Source organism: Pelophylax lessonae (assembly GCF_965119305.1).
Source record: "Pelophylax lessonae genome assembly, chromosome: 3".
Taxonomy (NCBI): Eukaryota; Metazoa; Chordata; class Amphibia; order Anura; family Ranidae; genus Pelophylax; species Pelophylax lessonae.
Window position 1 is genome coordinate 151999051 of NC_138770.1, and position 13969 is coordinate 152013019.

Genomic DNA, 13969 nt, shown 5'->3' on the forward strand with positions numbered 1-13969 from the left:
ACGCACGGGCGCGCCCTCGCTCCCCAGAGCATTACAGGCTAGTGACGTACCGATACGTCACTCTGCCTGTGAGGGGCTGACCGCCGCAGTATATTTACTTGCGGCAGTCGGCAAATGGTTAAGGGCCATACACACTACAGTGTATAAGATTTTCTGAAGACTTTTTCCTTCAGATTTACCTTTTCTATGTAGTGCAAGGGCCTGCCAGATTGCATACAAATTGAAAGTGTTAAGGTTTGACCTCATATTATATGGTTTTGGTAAGTCTAAAGGAAAAAGTCTTCAGAAACTCTTATAGTGTGTATGACCCATTAGTTACATAAGCAATGCTCAGAGGAGAAAGGTACTGGCTTCCCCATAGACATCTCCAACCAAAGTTCACTCAGCAGAGGGTGTTCAGCCTCCAAGATCTCATGTACAGATACTGATATAATGTACCAAGGAAAGAAGGGCTATGGTTGTGTGATCTCGAATTCAAAGGCTGGCCATACATTAACCAATTTTCTTGTACAATTTTCCTTTAGATTTACCAAAAAAACATATAATATGAGGTCAAACCTAAACACTTTCAATATGTATCCAATCAGGCAGGCCTCTGCACTACATAGCTGAAGGTAAAACTTAACGAAATTATTCAGAAACAAAAATTGTATAAAGTATGGCAAGCTTAAAGTGGTTCGAAAGGCTCAAGGTTTTGTTTCGCTTAACCAGTTCTGGACTGGAAGGATTCCCCCCCTTAGTGACCAGGTCATTTTTTGCAATTCGGCACTGCGTTATTTTAACAGAAAATTGCCCGGTCGTGAGACGCTGTACTGAAATAAAATTGATGTTCTTTTTTTCCCCTCAAACAGAGCTTTCTTTTGGTGGTATTTGATCACCTATGCGATTTTTATTTTTTGCGCTATAAACAAAAAAAAAAGCAACAATTCTGAAAAAAAAAAAAAACAATATTTTTCACATTCTGCTATATATTATTCCAAAAAAAAAAATTTAAAATGTAAAAATCAAAACTTTTCATCCTTCTAGGCCAATTTGTTTTCTGCTACATATTTTTGGTACAAAAATCGTAATAAGCGTATTTTGATTGGTTTGTGCAAAAGTTATCGCGTCTACAAACTAGGGAAAACGATTTATGTAATTTCTATTTGTTTATTTATTTTTTACTAGTAATGGCAGTGATCTGCAATTTTTAGCGACATTGTGGCGGACAGATCGGACCCCTAACTGACATTTTTTTACACTTTTGGGGGACCAGTGACATTACTACAGTAATCAGTGTTAAAAATATGCACTTTTACTGTAATAATGACATTGGCAGGGAAGGGGTTAACACAGTGGTGATCAAAGGGTTAAGTGTGAGCCTAGGGGGGTGTTTTCTAACTGTGGGGGGATGGGCTTGTGAAATGACCACAGAGACCTGTGATCCTATATAAAAGGATCACAGGCGTTCTGTGATCATGTCAGAGAGAAGAATGGTCAGCTGTGTTTACAACAGCCGTCCTTCTCTCTAAGTGGGGTACCTCCTGAAAACACAGGGAAAAGGTCCCTGCGCCTCTTCCAAAAACATGGCCGCAGGGAAACCACATAGTGCAGTGTGCTTCCCAGAACGGGAAACCGTGCTGCTGCTTCCAGTGAGTGGGGTGCCCTTAGGATTAATGATACACTATCGCATCTCCTAAGCAGCAGCGCATTTTTCTCTGCAGGTCCGGGAAGGTGTGCAATTACATGCCTTCCCGCACCCACTCAGATGTAAACCTAGCCTTAGGACATTCGTGCCCCCCCAAATGCCCACCTAAATAAGGACATGCAGTTGCTCATGCAGGCTTCCCAAAAAATGAAAGAGGTTGTATACCCCACTTTCTTATTTTAACCTACAGCTAAACCTATAATAAGAATTACCTGTAAGTAAAATTAATATCTCTGCACGATTTAGGAGATATTCACCCTGCATGCAGCCGCTGACATCAGCTGTGCATGCTCTTTGAAGGTCCGGCGGCCCATGACGGAACTTCAGAGCTTCTTGCCGGAACCGGGAGCTCCTGTGTGCATGTGCGGGAGTGACATCATTGCGGCTCCGACCACTCACAGCGCCAGAGTCTGCGAACCCAGAAGAAAAGAACAGGAGAAGATGTCAGCCCTCCCAGCAGTGACCGGGTGCCGCTGAGAAGGCATCATTCTAAGATGAGTATTTCATAATGTGCTAGTATGAGATGCATACTAGCACAATATGCCTTTGTCTTGCACAATTTCGTTTGTTTGTTTTTTCAGCAGGTTTACAACCGCTTTAAACTGTATGTCATATTTGGCAGCCGAACACAACCCACTTAAGTGTATGCAGTTACGCAAGATGGTTCAGCTTTTTAAAAACAGACAGTGAGGAGGCGGCATATCACCGCCCCAACTGCCTGTCAACTGCTCTTTGAAAAGCCACCCATCATGGATTACTTTTCAGAGGGGTAGCAGGGGCTGCAGCTAATTTTAGGGTGCTCATAGTTATCCAGCGCTGATTAGACAGGCATGTGCAATTCTATATCCCTACTGGCTGCTCATCACACAACAATGACAGCCTGGTCCTGTCCAGCATTATGTATGGAGTGGAGAGACGGCAGCATAACCCAGTGCTGCTTATCACAAAGGCGGGGGGGTTCAAGGCAAGCTTTCTAATGTACCTGATCGACCCTGTAGGGTTGATTTACTAAAGGCAAATAGACTGTGCACTCTGCATGTGCAGTTGCTCTGGAGCTTTGTAAATGAGGTGAAGCTTCACTGTGTAAAGAATACCCAATCATGTGCAAGGAAGATTAAAAAAAACAGCATTTTTGCTTGCCCATGATTGGAGGATGGAAGTCAGCAGAGTTTTGCTCATTTACTAAGCTCTGTGGCAATTGTACTTGCAGAGTGCACCTTCACTTTGCAAAGTGTGGAGCCTATTTTCCTTTAGCCATCGTCTCAAATAAAATTGTGCATTGAATTTTACTGACATGAGATTGGACGTTTAAGCTGAACTTCAGGCAAAGAGCTAAATACACAAATGAAATACATATAAGGGAGCTAAGAAGATTTGTATGTGTGTTCATCCAGTCCTGAGATTTACACAGCTCCATCATGCAGCACAGCCCTGTCTGATTTTTCTCTGCTGCAGTTAGATGACACCTACAGGTCTTGTCCTTCCCCACGATGTGACTGGACAGTGAAAAGAGAATCAGCAGAGTGATGAGCTCATCATTTCTCTGTCACTCTGCTCTCTCCTATCAGCAAGTTTCTTCCACTGCAGCTCAACTAAATGATTCTTTGTGCTGCTTCTCCCTCTCTCTCTCTGTGCTCTGCTGTACAGGGACTGTAGGGGGCTGATTCAAATCTAGCTTCCTGCTTACGATGAAAAAAAATCCATTCATTTTTATATAAATGAATACATCAATTTGCATCTCTTATACCTGTCTAGAGTTCAGCTTTAATCCGGTTGAAAACAACTGACTAGAGAAGTAGTCATCTGAAGTCCACAGCCCCCGGGGAGAACTACATGGACCGTTTGGGGATCCCTTCCTGTTTTCCTTCATCTTCATCTCCAATGGGGAGTCCTATGGGAACTATGAATCTACTTGATTGTTTACCCCGGTTTGGAAGTTTGTTAGGACTGTTATACACAATTGTAAGTTTTGGTCTTCCCTCTCCCTTTTTATGCCTTCCCCCCCCCCTTTTCCTTTCTTATCCTCCCTTTCTGCTCTAATGCCTAACAACTGTCTCTAATTTCAGGCATTTATATATGTATCTCCTTAGGGAGGGGAATGGTCTTGCGAAACGCGTAGAGAAATTTTATCATATATACATTTACACCTTGGATTGTCAGTCATACTTTGATGTAACTATGGAAACCCATGCATATCTCTATGTACCTATGTCTACTAGAATTATTTCAATTGTATGTACCAAAGTGTATAAAATTTAGTAAATTGTGTACATTTTATACCTTGTGGTTTGAGTCTTACAAAGTCCCTTGGGTATTCTTCTTTTTTGTATTCATACATATCGGGACTAAGACACTTTCATGCCCCTCATATGCCAGCTCTATCCTAATGCCAGCCACACATGTCAATCTTTAGACTGGTTAAACCGACTTTCATTCACAAAAACAACCCAACAGATCAAAGCAACCTACTGCCAATACCTCAAAACATTCCATAGTAGTGATGAAAACACACATACACAGATCAACGCTGAAGGCTATTGCCTGCTGCGCTGATCGAGCAAAAAATAAATAAATACCAACAGAGCAGTTGAATACAAGTCGATTGATAGATCAACTTCTGTTAAACCACAATGGCCACACATGGATCAAAATTTGTCCAGTCCCTGCTGAAGCGACCAAATTTCGCTTTTGGTTATTTATGGAATGAAAAACTGGTTAAAAGTGATCATTACCTACATTTTGGAGTCATTTGGCTCAATAAAAAACCCCTCTAATAAGCAGCGGATAATGAAAAGACACATGTACAACCCCTACTTTAGAAATGTGGTGTTTACATTTGTAGGCAGGGAGTGACACAAGTGAAAAAAGTGACACCTTCACATATGTCACAGACAGGGCCGTCTTTATTATTGATTGGACCCTGGGCAAACATTTTCTTGGGCCCTCCCAAATCCGCTTATCAACTATTCTCAGGCAGTGCAGGCTCAAAGGGCAGCTGTTTTAGGCCCCACAACAATGAATGGGCCCGGGGCAGCTGCCCCTTTTGCCCTGCCTTAAAGACGGCCCTGGTCATAGATGGGCCCTGCAAGAGATGGCTACACACCAGGGAAAAGCTGGAGTTACCCCTTGCCAACCAGCCGCCATAGTTTAACTGTGGCAGGTCGGCTCTGTCCCGCAAAACAACGTAACTGTACGTCGATTCACGAGACCACTAGTGGGGGCACACACGCATGCCCATTCGCCACAGGGGAAGCTGATCAGTGGGTCCGGCGGCCGTGATTGCCGCCGGGCACTCGCAAATGCTCCCCGTGGAGACAGAATGGCCGTCTACCATTTCCTGTGGTTGCAGGAAAGAATATGGCCGGCCTTAGAGTGGATCTTTATAAGTAGCACACGCACTACTGAAAAACGCGTTACACTGAATCAGGCAGAGTGCATTCCTGTGCGATTCTGGGGTGTGAATGTCTTCTAATCCTACATCCAGGGGACACCACCAGATTAATTGAAGGCATTACAAAAACTCTAAGAACCAACTATGAAACACCTAGAGTGGGACAATCCACAATAGGCAATGCACACAAGGCTGGGGGGAGCACTCTGATCTTAGGATCAGTCACTAAAGATGTGGGCAAATTGGAGCACTACGTCCCTATCTGCCATCAGTACCCTAAGCTACATATAGACATTAGATAGGAGCCTGACCAAATAAAGCAGCATACACCTAAAAACCACTCATTTCAAGGATCTTTCTTACGTGATCACAGCCAAAAAAATAGATCTAGGGAAGTGAAAAATGTCACCCTTTCGCCACCAAATTAGGTGCAAATGCAGGAAAGTATGTAATAAAGGGTACAACACCCAGATCCAGGAGAAACTTGAAAAAAAACTGATTTTTAGGGTACACAGAACAATAACATGATATGACAATAGTACAAAAAATATTCAGATTTTTAACCACTTCCCGCCCGCCCTATTACAAATTGACGGCGGGAATGTGGTTGTGTTATCCTGACCGGACGTCATATGACGGCGGCAGGATAACACAGCTCTGGGCGCCCCCCGGGGGCGCGCAGAGCGGCGATCGGTGATGCGAGGTGTCAGCCTGACACCCTGCATCTCCGATCTCGGTAAAGAGCCTCTGACGGAGGCTCTTTACTATGTGATCAGCCGTGTCCAATCACGGCTGGTCACATAGTAAATAGGAACAGCCGTTGATCGGCTTTCCTTAGTTCGTGCCTGACAGGCACGAGTAAAGGAGCGCCGATCGGCGGCTCCCCTGACAGGGGGGGGGGGTCGGCACTGGTAATTAGATCATTGATTGAGCCCCCCATTGCCCTCCCCATCAGTGATGCCCACCAGTGTCCTCCCTATCAGTGCTGCCCACAAGTGCCCATCACTGCTATCCTTTAGTGTCGCCCACCAGTGCCCATTATTGCCCACCATTGCCACCTATCAGTGCCCATCAGTGCCCATCAGTGCCGCCCGTCAGTGCCACCCATCAGTGCCCATCAGTGCCCACCAGTGCCGCCTATCATTGCCCATTTGTGCCCATCAGTGCCACCTATCAGTGTTCATCAATGCCGCCTATCAGTGCCCAGCAGTGCCGCCTACCAGTGCCCACCAATGCTGCATATCTGTGCTACCTATCAGTGCCGCATATCAGTGCCTATCAGTGACGCATATCAGTGCCGCCTATCAGTGCCGCCCCATCAGTGCCACCCCATCAGTGCCTCCTCATCAGTGCCTGTCAGTGCAGTCTCATCAGTGCTCATCAGTGCAGGAAAAAACATATTTATTTACAAAATTGTATAACATAAACAAAAAAACTTTTTTTTTTTTTTTCAAACTTTTCGGTCTTTTTTTATTTGTTTAGCAAAAAGTAAAAATCGCACAGGTGATCAAATACCACCAAAAGAAAGCTCTATTTGTGGGGGGAAAATTACATAAATTTGGTGTAGGTACAGTGTTGCATGACCGCGCAATTGTCATTCAAATTGCAACAGCGCTAAAAGGGGAAAATTGGCCTGGGCAGGAAGGGAGGGAATTAAAGTGTTAAAGTGGTTAATAAATATTCAGTTAAAAATTATGCATAAAACAAGAGCGACATAGCTAATTCACAAATCACACCCCCTCATTACCATATGTCCCCACCATAGGGATCCCCACATCACCATCTGTGTTTTGTATATGTGATCGATTCATTTCAGATATCTAAGATCAGCAGAGGGTAGTGCAGACATATGGTATTGAGGGTATGTGATGATGTGTTTTAAGTAATATTGTTTTGTCATGGGTACCTTAAGAGTCTGTTTTTCTTTTTTTTTTTTTTTTTTTTCTTTTCAGATTTCTCTCGGATTAATTTCACATCAAACAAATGATTTTTTCCCATGTCTAATTTTCTATCTTCAAATAATCAAACAATTGCACAGAACACTCATTTACTGTCCCTGCAAGCATCACATGAAACTTATCTGACACCTTTGTTTGTTTGTTTTTTTATGCTTTTAACAAACACTATGCCAAGAAAGAAAGCTACTATTAATACAAATATTTTACTTAGAGAAAAGCATACATAGAAAAGATACCAATGTAAGGAGCATTCTTCCCACTGACCATCAATGTAAGGAGCATTCCTCCCACTGATCATCAATGTAAGGAGCATTCTTCCCACTGACCATCAATGTAAGGAGCATTCTTCCCACTGACCATCAATGTAAGGAGCATTCCTCCCACTGACCACCAATGTAAGGAGCATTCTTCCCACTGACCATCAATGTAAGGAGCATTCTTCCCACTGACCATCAATGTAAGGAGCATTCTTCCCACTGATCATCAATGCAAGGAGCATTCTCCCACTGACCATCAATGTAAGGAGCATTCTTCCCACTGATCATCAATGCAAGGAGCATTCTCCCACTGACCATCAATGTAAGGAGCATTCTTCCCACTGACCATCAATGTAAAGAGCATTCTTCCCACTGACCATCAATGTAAGGAGCATTCTTCCCACTGATCATCAATGCAAGGAGCATTCTTCTCACTGATCATCAATGTAAGGAGCAGTCTTCCCACTGATCATCAATGTAAAGAGCATTCTTCCCACTGACCATCAATGTAAAGAGCATTCTTCCCACTGATCATCAATGTAAGGAGCATTCTCCCCACTGATCATCAATGCAAGGAGCATTCTTCCCACTGATCATTAATGTAAGGAGCATTCTTCCCACTGACCATCAATGTAAAGAGCATTCTTCCCACTGACCATCAATGTAAAGAGCATTCTTCCCACTGACCATCAATGTAAGGAGCATTCTTCCCACTGACCATCAATGTAAAGAGCATTCTCCCACTGACCATCAATGTAAGGAGCATTCTTCCCACTGATCATCAATGCAAGGAGCATTCTCCCACTGACCATCAATGTAAGGAGCATTCTTCCCACTGACCATCAATGTAAAGAGCATTCTTCCCACTGACCATCAATGTAAGGAGCATTCTCCCCACTGATCATCAATGCAAGGAGCATTCTTCTCACTGATCATCAATGTAAGGAGCAGTCTTCCCACTGATCATCAATGTAAAGAGCATTCTTCCCACTGACCATCAATGTAAAGAGCATTCTTCCCACTGATCATCAATGTAAGGAGCATTCTCCCCACTGATCATCAATGCAAGGAGCATTCTTCCCACTGATCATTAATGTAAGGAGCATTCTTCCCACTGACCATCAATGTAAAGAGCATTCTTCCCACTGACCATCAATGTAAAGAGCATTCTTCCCACTGACCATCAATGTAAGGAGCATTCTTCCCACTGACCATCAATGTAAAGAGCATTCTCCCACTGACCATCAATGTAAGGAGCATTCTTTAGTTGCGACTTGATTCCCCCATCCACTTATTCGAGGAGGTTTGTGAGTTAAAGCTGCACTCCACGGAAAGTAAAAATGGGGCTGCACTTGCACTGCATGGGTGAGCTATTGTATTCTGACAGCGGGAAGACTTCCACCCATCAGAGTACATCAGCACCATTGGCTATAGCTAGCAGCACTGATTGAGCAGCAGAAACCCAACAGGGTGATTGTACAGAAGTCGACTTCTGTACCACCACCTTGCCCTTTCAAGGATTGAAATTCTGTCAGTCCCTTGATGAACCCACCGATTTCAATCCATGTATGGCTGGCTTAAAGTGGAGTTCCCCTTCACTAAATGGCACTTTTTTTTAGCAGGGGGGGGGGGTGGGTACCTGGTTCTGACAGGTACCCACTCCCACTTCCGCTCGGATCACCTAGGCCTAGTTCTCCTCCTTGCTTCCCTCACTGCAGTCTCCTGGGACACATCACAAGTCCCAGAAAACTGGGGGACCATCCACAATGTGTAGAGTGGCTCGCGCATGCGCAGTGGGCACCTGGCTGTGAAGCAGCAAGCTGTCACAGCCAGGTGCCTACAGTTGAAATGCCAGTGCCCAGGGACAGAGCAGTGAAGGAAGGAACGGCTCGGGTGAGTACATCTAGATTGTGGGACAGGTGAGTGCCTGTTTATTAAAAGTCAGCAGCTACAGTATTTGAAGCTGCTGACTTTTAATTAACATAAAATTGACTGGAACTCTGCTTTAAGGAGCATTACTCCTACTGACCAGCAAAGTAAGGGGAACTTACTCCTACTGACCAGCAATGTAAGGGGAACTTACTCCCACTGACCAGCAAAGTAAGGGGAACTTACTCCCACTGACCAGCAAAGTAAGGGGAACTTACTCCCACTGGCCAGCAATGTAAGGGGAACTTACTCCCACTGACCAGCAATGTAAGGGGAACTTACTCCCACTGACCAGCAATGTAAGGGGAACTTACTCCCACTGACCAGCAATGTAAGGGGAACTTACTCCCACTGACCAGCAATGTAAGGGGAACTTACTACTACTGACCAGCAATGTAAAGGGAACTTACTCCCACTGACCAGCAATGTAAGGGGAACTTACTACTACTGACCAGCAATGTAAAGGGAACTTACTCCCACTGACCAGAAATGTAAAGGGAACTTACTCCTACTGACCAGCAATGTAAAGGGAACTTACTACTACTGACCAGCAATGTAAAGGGAACTTACTACTACTGACCAGCAATGTAAAGGGAACTTACTCCCACTGACCAGAAATGTAAAGGGAACTTACTCCCACTGACCAGAAATGTAAAGGGAACTTGCTCCCACTGACCAGCAATGTAAAGGGAACTTACTACTACTGACCAGCAATGTAAAGGGAACTTACTCCCACTAACCAGCAATGAAATGAGAACTTACTCCTACTGACCAGCAATGTAAGGGGAACTTACTCCCACTGACCAGCAATGTAAAGGGAACTTACTCCCACTGACCAGCAATGTAAAGGGAACTTACTCCCACTAACCAGCAATGTAAAGGGAACTTACTCCCACTAACCAGCAATGTAAAGGGAACTTACTCCCACTGACCAGCAATGTAAAGGGAACTTACTCCCACTGACCAGCAATGTAAAGGGAACTTACTCCCACTGACCAGCAATGCAAGGGGAACTTACTCCCACTGACAAGCAATGAAAGGAGAACTTACTCCCACTGACCAGCAATATAAGGGGAACTTACTGCAATTAACAAGCAATGTAAGGGGAACTTACTCCCACTGGCTAGCAATGTAAAGGGAACTTACTCCCACTGACCAGAAATGTAAAGGGAACTTACTCCCACTGACCAGCAATGTAAAGGGAACTTACTCCCACTAACCAGCAATGAAATGAGAACTTACTCCTACTGACCAGCAATGTAAAGGGAACTTACTCCCACTAACCAGCAATGAAATGAGAACTTACTACTACTGACCAGCAATGTAAAGGGAACTTACTCCCACTAACCAGCAATGAAATGAGAACTTACTCCTACTGACCAGCAATGTAAGGGGAACTTACTCCCACTGACCAGCAATGTAAGGGGAACTTACTCCCACTGACCAGCAATGTAAGGGGAACTTACACCCACTAACCAGCAATGTAAGGGGAACTTACTCCCACTGACCAGCAATGTAAGGGGAACTTACTCCCACTGACCAGCAATGTAAGGGGAACTTACTCCCACTGACCAGCAATGTAAGGGGAACTTACTCCCACTGACCAGCAATGTAAGGGGAACTTACTCCCACTGACCAGCAATGTAAGGGGAACTTACACCCACTAACCAGCAATGTAAGGGGAACTTACTCCCACTGACCAGCAATGTAAGGGGAACTTACTCCCACTGGCCAGCAATGTAAGGGGAACTTACACCCACTAACCAGCAATGGAAGGGGAACTTACTCCCACTGACCAGCAATGTAAGGGGAACTTACTCCCACTGACCAGCAATGTAAGGGGAACTTACTCCCACTGACCAGCAATGTAAGGGGAACTTACTCCCACTGACCAGCAATGTAAGGGGAACTTACTCCCACTGACCAGCAATGTAAGGGGAACTTACACCCACTAACCAGCAATGTAAGGGGAACTTACTCCCACTGACCAGCAATGTAAGGGGAACTTACTACTACTGACCAGCAATGAAATGAGAACTTACTCCTACTGACCAGCAATGTAAGGGGAACTTACTCCCACTGACCAGCAATGAAATGAGAACTTACTCCTACTGACCAGCAATGTAAGGGGAACTTACTCCCACTGACCAGCAATGTAAGGGGAACTTACTCCCACTGACCAGCAATGTAAGGGGAACTTACTCCCACTGACCAGCAATGTAAAGGGAACTTACTCCCACTGACCAGCAATGAAATGAGAACTTACTCCCACTGACCAGCAATGTAAGGGAAACTTACTCCCACTGACCAGCAATGTAAGGGAAACTTACTCCCACTGACCAGCAATGTAAAGGGAACTTACTCCCACTAACCAGCAATGAAATGAGAACTTACTCCCACTGACCAGCAATGAAATGAGAACTTACTCCTACTGACCAGCAATGTAAGGGAAACTTACTCCCACTGACCAGCAATGTAAGGGGAACTTACTCCCACTGACCACCAATGTAAGGGGAACTTACTCCCACTGACCACCAATGTAAGGGGAACTTACTCCCACTGACCACCAATGTAAGGGGAACTTACTCCCACTGACCACCAATGTAAGGGGAACTTACTCCTACTGACCAGCAATGTAAGGGGAACTTACTCCCACTGACCACCAATGTAAGGGGAACTTACTCCCACTGACCACCAATGTAAGGGGAACTTACTCCCACTGACCACCAATGTAAGGGGAACTTACTCCCACTGACCACCAATGTAAGGGGAACTTACTCCTACTGACCACCAATGTAAGGGGAACTTACTCCTACTGACCAGCAATGTAAGGGAAACTTACTCCCACTGACCACCAATGTAAGAAGCATTCCTACCACTGACCACCAATGTAAGAAGCATTCCCCCCACTTACCACAAATGTAAGAAGGATTCCTCCCACTGACCACCAATGTAAGAAGCATTCCTCCCACTGACCACCAATGTAAGGAGCATTCCTACCACTGACCACCAATGTAAGTAGCATTCCTACCACTGACCACCAATGTAAGAAGCATTCCTACCACTGACCACCAATGTAAGAATCATTCCCCCACTGACCACCAATGTAAGGAGTTTTGTTCCCACTGACCACCAATGTAAGAAGCATTCCTCCCACTCATTGCCAATGTAAGTAGCATTCCTCCCACTGACCACCAATGTAATTAGAATTCCTGCCAGTGACTATCATTGTAAGGGGCATTCCTCCCACTCCCTCCCAATATATGGAGGCACCACATGGACTACTAGAGTGGAAGGGCATTCTATCTACTGACCATCAGCTTAAAGTCACTACCTCTCATTAACCACCAATTGTACCACAACTTTTAAACAAAACCATCTTAAGCAGGGGTTCTCCTAAACCTGAACATTCTTTTGGGGTTCCTCTGGGGTACAGAGGTTGAGAAAAGCTGCTCTGTGGCTTTGGTAAAAACCAGAACAATACTAAAAGTGAAAAGATCCTGGATCGGTGCCCTAACTTCAAGCTGATCTCTGGGAAAAGTAGAAATCCTCCCTTGTAGCAGGTCACCCCGCACCCTGGAAGGGTTTACTGCTTGTTAGGATCTGGGAGACTGGGAAGAGTCGGCAGTGGACCCTCTCTTCTTCTTCTCCCCTAGGAGGATCCAGCAGTGGATTGTCCCTTGGTGGTCTCACTTCCATTTCAGGTCTGGATGAGCGTAGGAGAGAAGGGGCTGCAGGGACCCGTATTGGAGGGAGTTTAGGGGAGCGGAGGAATTGGGGTAAGTAAAACTCATCTTCTCGCCCCCCCCCCAGATCCAAACCAGCATTTAACCCACGCAGTGCCAGGGCAGCCTCACTTCAATGGAGGATTTTTCCTTACTCTAGGGTTCCAGCTCCTGCCAGTAACCCTGAGCCCTAACCATTCAGATCCTGAGCTTTGTCCGCACACAATAATAATGTCCCCTCCAGGCATGTCCCCCTGTGTGTGCCTGGTGTCACCTCCTCCTCCTCCCTGTACAATGGCAGGCATTGTGGTGATCCTAGCCCAGGCTAGTCCTAGGAGCCTGCCCTCCCTCTTCCTCCTTATCTGGTGACCTCAGCAGCTCAGCCTCTGAAGGAGGGGGAAGAGTCCGGTCTCCGGATTATAGAAAAGGCTCCATCCACCCCCCATCATCACAGTCAGCACCCCCAACACACAACAACGACCCCCCTTTCACTTTCAGCCTGCTGGGGTAAAGATGGAGGTCCACATCCAGCTTAGGACACCATAGAGGCCATGCAATCCTTCCCCAGGGGGAGAACACACGTACACACAGCAGATCGGACAGTCCTGACCCGAACAGCCTCCGCGTCTACTTACCGGCACCAGCAGAAGAAGAAGAGCCCCCAGCAGCTTGATGCAGTGTCCGCTCCGCACATGCGCAGTACAGGCTGGTGCCGGGATAATGAGCGGAGCCGATGATGCTCTCAGAAGATGGAAGAGGCTGAGCTTGGGAGGAGGAGCCCCGGAGGAGGGGGCGGGTCTGTGTGTGGATGTGAGCGCTGTCACTGGAGGATTATTGCAACATTTCTTCTCCTACACTGATACATTGTATCATCACACAGCCTCACACGTGTTCATAGATACTCATAGCATGACAGCTGCCACAGATCAGCCCTGACTCTCTCCAACACACTTTATTATTCTTATCATTTTCTGTGGGTTACAATAAAATCTACATTACATCATATGGGCAATCCAGGAGGC

The 13969-nt window shown here is 45.6% G+C and overlaps 1 protein-coding gene across 1 annotated transcript in view; it reads right to left on the reverse strand.

The window, feature by feature from the left end:
• Nucleotides 1–13716, reverse strand: part of RNF144A (ring finger protein 144A) — a 115229-nt gene extending 101513 nt beyond the window's left edge. The window contains exon 1 of the mRNA XM_082249988.1: nt 13583–13716. The gene's annotated coding sequence lies outside the window, so the exon portion shown is untranslated. The remainder of the gene's footprint in view (nt 1–13582) is intronic.
• Nucleotides 13717–13969: the final 253 nt, after the last annotated feature.